Source organism: Puma concolor, chromosome B1 (assembly GCF_028749965.1).
Source record: "Puma concolor isolate L17-30 chromosome B1, mPumCon1.1.hap2, whole genome shotgun sequence".
Classification (NCBI taxonomy): Eukaryota; Metazoa; Chordata; class Mammalia; order Carnivora; family Felidae; genus Puma; species Puma concolor.
In genome coordinates this window covers 69,604,551-69,610,276 of record NC_141670.1, presented here as the reverse complement: position 1 = coordinate 69,610,276, position 5,726 = coordinate 69,604,551, and the positions used below count along the sequence as shown (strand labels likewise).

General features: G+C 41.4%; 1 long non-coding RNA gene across 1 annotated transcript; it reads right to left on the bottom strand.

The window, feature by feature from the left end:
• Window positions 1-2,952: 2,952 nt before the first annotated feature.
• On the bottom strand, window positions 2,953-3,854 carry LOC147581681 (uncharacterized). Its single transcript, XR_015249724.1, has 2 exons — window positions 3,606-3,854; window positions 2,953-3,353 (listed from the first exon to the last, which is right to left on the bottom strand). It is a non-coding gene; the product is annotated as an uncharacterized LOC147581681 (long non-coding RNA).
• Between the last annotated feature and the right edge of the window lie 1,872 nt (window positions 3,855-5,726).

The window sequence follows — 5,726 nt, the reverse complement described above, 5'->3', positions numbered from 1 at the left end:
TACGTGATAAAAGAAACTGTCATCTCTCTTTCTCATGTATGGTGCCTTGGCTTTCAAAAGCCCTTAGAGTTTGCTCTAACATTTTATGTGGTCTTTCTTTGGCGACCAGTTTAATTTTCTGGCAAAACCTTCTTTAACGAGCAATGAACAAATATAATTGGACATTTACTATGTGCCTGGCACTGTGCTAAATACTCCCCCAAGAGTTTTCTCATTATCTGCACAATAATGTTATGACACAGAATTATTACTCGTGATTTATTAATGAGGTCAGTGAGTTTCAGAGACTTTAGTGTCAAAGTTTTGGCTTATTGTACATTCATGACACAGAATGTGAATTCTCAAATCCAGCTAATTTTTTCTGTGTTATTATAACTGGAATCTAAATTTGATCTTCTACAATCATATCAGTCAAAATGGTACTTTTAGTATGACTGAAATTCTCCCATAGGAAAAAGTGATTGTAAGTAGAAACTATTCTCTCTGGGTTATTATGGCTTTCCAGCCTGTGAATACAAATGAGGTGACAGTAACCTTCAATCCCAGATTTTCCTAGCTTAATGCCCCTCTTAGCTTTATAATCACAGAAAATCAAGCCCCTAGGAAATTTCTCCTCTTCTCCCTTAACCAGTACGGATCTCTGGAAGTCCCCAATGCCTGTACAATCTTCTCTATTCTCTGCTTTAAGTTTTAACTTAATTGTCATTCAAACACATTTTGCTTAAGTCTCTCCACTGGCCAAAGTGAAATTCTACTAATCTCTGTTCCTCAGTTCACACAGTTACCAGTGGGCTCCTGGCTACCATTCCATTCAATGTACCGCCATTCTGACTCAGATTCCTTGACAAGACAGGAAGGGAAACAAGTCCCTTCCTCTATGAGTTGCTCTCTTAGAGTGTCACCAACAGATTTTCTTGGGTTCCAAAGGACAACTCAGTTTTAGATGACAGCTTTATTATTATTATTATTATTATTATTATTATTATTATTTAATGAGTATACTGCTGGCTGCATTGAGTCAGGGTAGGTACTTTTGATTTGGAAGCTCCTCAACTCCACCCCTCAGGTCTTTAGCTGAATTCAGTGCACTATGCCATACTTCATTGTTGCTTGGAGTAAGTCTTTGTCCTGCCTGGAAAAATCTACCTGTGAAAAATTTCCTCCATCAGCACCCTCCCTCTACCCAACTCACTTTCTTCCTGTCACACAACCAGATCACCAGACATGCTTCAAGTTATTTTCTCTACAAACTCCCAGCTCCCTTTGAAAATACTAGATGCAGGGACGCCTGGGTGGCTCAGTCAGTTAAGCGTGTGTCTGACTTCGGCTCAGGTCAGGATCTCGTGGTTCAGGTTTGTGGATTCAAGGCCAAGTCAGGCTCTGTGCTGGCAGCTCAGAGCCTGGAGCCTGCTTCAGATCTGTGTCTCCCTCTCTCTCTCTCTGCCCTCCCCTGCTCGTCTCCTGCTGTCTCTCTCTCTCTCTCTCTCTCTCTCTCAAGAATAAATAAACATTAAAAAAGAAAATTTTAAGGAAACGGATGCAATTAGCAACCAGGAGGGAAGTAGTGAGGGAAGGTTTCCCTCTGCATAGCCAGGAACGAACCCTCTCACCGATCCAAGGAAATGTATTTTTATAATGGAATTTACACCTATTGGGGAGAATAAGCAATTAAATGTCATCTAAAATGATATATGTTTTTCTAAAGCTCCTCCTTAGAACCAAGGTCTGAAGCTCAGTGTATCTTCATCCAGCTTCCTGAGGCCAAGCATAATTTACAGCAGCTCTACATTGTAATGTTTCATGTCAATGTCAGACGTTTGCTATTGATATGAGATATAGCTTCTTAATATTTACCAATCATTTGCCAAACCATAGAATGAACATCCTGATATGATCCTCAAAGAGGGCTCATAATTACTTGAAATAGTTTATACACTAGTTTACAGTATGGGTATTTGATCTAGGGTTAAGAAAAAAACTCCATTTCTTTGAAAAATTTCTTAGCACATTCAGCAGGATTTCAATGGGAGAACAACTTTTCTTATATGTTTTATTAGACTTTTTAATGTAATCTTTATTAAACTTTAATGTAACATTCAAAATCATTATTTAAGAAAATTTTTTTTAATGTTTTATTTATTTTTGAGAGAGAGAGAGACAGACCATGAGCAGGGAGGGGCAGAGAGAGAGCGAGACACAGAATCCGAGGCAGGCTCCAGGCTCTGAGCTGTCAGCACAGAGCCCGATGCGGGGCTCAAACTCACAAACCGTGAGATCATGACCTGAGCCGAAGTTGGATGCTCAACCGACTGAGCCACCCAGGCGCCCCTAAAAACTATTATTTTAAATGGCAGGAAACAGTTTGAACTGAGGAGAGGATAACAACATCTAAGAAGGAGCACATGAATGGGTCTGGGGCCTCTTTGGTGGTAGAAGTTGAGACCCCTCCCCACTCCTCACTGTCACTCTACCTAGATGGGGGAAGTTTAAACAAAAACAAGTTGAAATGTTTTGTATTAAGGAAAATTAAGGTCTGGTGGGAAGTCGATCTGGGGGCTCTTAGACTGGGGGAAAAATAGCAAGATGAAAGAGAAGGTTTGGCACACTGGGGGGGGGGTCAGTTAGGAAGGGGCACAGAGGTCCCTGAGGAGGATAGTCAGGACTTCCCCATGCTGAGGTTATCCAAGAAACTGGAGAAGTCTAATTTCAGGAAACATCTAATTTTAAGTTGTTTGGTATCTGTGTTTTGCTGTGCTTCCATTCAGCGGCCTGTTGTTGGTGGCTTTTCAGGGAAGTTGAAGAAAGCAGGGCAGGGCCCATCATAGAACAAAACTCTGGCAGGAACAGGGTGGGGGGAGTAATTCCAGACAGAATGGTGACAAATGGGAACAGAAGCCTTCAGGGTATCCTCCAAAATCCTGGAAGAGAGAGGAATTTCTGCACTGTGAGGAAAAGGAGTGGCACAAAGCAGTTTATTTGGGGTATTGAGGGAATAGCTGAGCCCAAAAGGCTAAAAAACAGAGATTTCAGGAGTGGACAACTCTCTCCAACATCTAGCAATAATTCACATCAAACGGTAGCCCCAAAATAACGAAAATATTTGAAAATAATGTGTTTTATTACTGTCTAAAGTGTAAATAATAGGGAATAGAGTGTTTCATCATCAAAGGTTTTATTCTCTACTTTATAAAATGTGCCAAAGCTAGACTATGTTTTCTTCAAAGCTAGAATATTTCAAGTTGATGAAATCATAGGTACGTTACTTATTTTGAGTGACGAACAATTTCTCGACATAAGCTGAGAACTGTTCTTACAGCAGCTAGCACTAGAGTTTCTCTCGGATTAAAAGCTTACTTTATTGGGGCGCCTGGATGGCGCAGTCGGTTAAGCATCCGACTTCAGCCAGGTCACGATCTCGCGGTCCGTGAGTTCGAGCCCCGCGTCGGGCTCTGGGCTGATGGCTCAGAGCCTGGAGCCTGTTTCCGATTCTGTGTCTCCCTCTCTCTCTGCCCCTCCCCCATTCATGCTCTGTCTCTCTCTGTCCCAAAAATAAATAAACGTTAAAAAAAAAAAATTTTTTTTAATAAAAAAAAAAAAAAGCTTACTTTATTATTTTTTAGGCCTCTTAAGTTGGAAAGGAGAAGCCCTGAGGCTGTAGAATAAAAGAGCCTGTGAAACAGATCGTTTTAAATTGTCCACAGACGAAGGAAAAGGAGGGGCGCCTTGGCGGCTCAGTCAGTTAAGCAGCAGACTTCATCTAGGGTCATGATCTCCTGGTTTGTGAGGTCAACTCCCACATTGGGTTCTCTGCTGCCAGCGCGGAGCCTGCTTCAGATCCTCCCTCTCTCTCTCTCTCTCTCTCTCTCTCTCTCTCTCTCTCTGCCCTTCCTCTCCCCTCTCAAAAATAAGTAAACATTAAAAAAAAAAAAAAGTAAAAGAAATGTGAAGGTGGGAATTGACAATGAGAGAGATGGGGGCACAGTGCAGGAAATGAGGAGGTGGACTGAAAAAAAAAAACAAAAGAAACAACGGATATTTGTTTTCTCACACTTTCTGTGGGTCAGGCCCCTGGGTGCTGCTTAGGTTGGTGCCACTGGCTCAAGGTCTCTCATGAGATTGCGGTCCAGGTGTCAGCTGTCCAGGTGTCAGCTGAGGCCGAGGTCTTCTGTGAAGGCTCAGCGGGAGAGGATCTGATTCCAAACTCACACACAAGGTTGTTGATTCCTTGAGGGCTGTTGTGCTGTCTCCCTAGCACAGCCCACAACATGGCAGCTGCCTTTCTTCAGAGAGAGCAAGTGAGAGAGCGCACCCAAGACAGAAGCAACAGCTATCCTGTAACCTAATCTAGCACATCCTCTCATCACCTTTGCCACATTCTGTTTGCTAGAAACAAGTCACTAAATCCAGCCCGTATTGAAGGGTAGAGCATTATACAAGAGCATGCGTACCAGGAGGTAGGGATCACTGGAGACCATTTAGGAGCTTTCTGTCACAAGTGGCCAATGAGAAACCCTCAGTGGCAGTGTGGCAGAGGTATTTTAAGAGCAGGGATGATATCTATTGAATTTTTGTTGTTTACAAATCAGCTTCAACCTTTAAGCATCAACACTGACTCTGGCACAGTCCATCACCTGCCGGGAGATTTTCATATCCCTGGGGAGGTGGGGTGGGCGTGGTAAGGGTGGGGTGGGTGGACAGAGAGTTGGAACTTTTTAAGACTTGGGTATTTGGTTGTCTCCTTCTTTCATTACTGTTTTTTCTGAGGCCTTTCGGAGAATTCCCCTTTAGTGACCGTGACTCTATCAGTTCTGTTTGACCACTAGTATTCAGAAAAGTTTAAAAAATATATATTATTCATGTTTTTCTAAAACAAATACCATTCTTGTGCATTTTTAAGGTCATTTTTTAAAGAGCTACAAAAAGTAGGTTGTTATTACTGACAAACTAATCAACTCCTGAATAAATTTACTCTAAAAAAATTACTTAATCCTAACAGGAGACGAAAATCTCTACACATCTATACATAAATACATTTATGCCTGAAACCATTTACTCATCTATTTAAGGAGCACTTTTCTTCCTTCATTGTGGATTTAAAAAAATCCCCTCTGATTCTTTACATTTTCTCTGATTTTGTTAAGGGCAAAACTTACACTAGATTTTAAATTGAAAAACATTCCTCTCATTCCTGCCTTGTTCCATTACTTGATTGATTACATTTTTTTTATCTGCTAATGCTTATCATCCATTCTTAGGAAACACAGTCTCCAGCAGTGATCTATCTTGATCTCTTTATCTGTTGTGTCACAAAGTCACATTACAACAGATACTTGGTAATCTGAAAAATACCAAGATACTTCTAGATTACTGACAAACCCAGTAAGTAGAATTTCCTGCACCCACTGAAGAAACTCTGAAGAAAACCAAAGCGAGCCTGGAGCCAGACGTTTCCATAAGGCTGCTCAAACCATAGTGTGGTCTCCCCTGCTCCCTGGTATTCTGTGATTTTTGTCCTCAGTCTTCCAGTTTCTGTGATGATCTGAAGTAAGTTACAACGTACAAGAAGAGGGATTTTCAAACATGAGAACCATGATATGATAGCACGTAATGGAATAGCATTTAATAGAGAAGAGCACAAAGAGTAAAAGTGAAAGGGCCCCATCTCCCAACATTTACAGAAGAGGATACTTACCACACTGGTGTAGTTCCCTCCACTCAGAGATGTT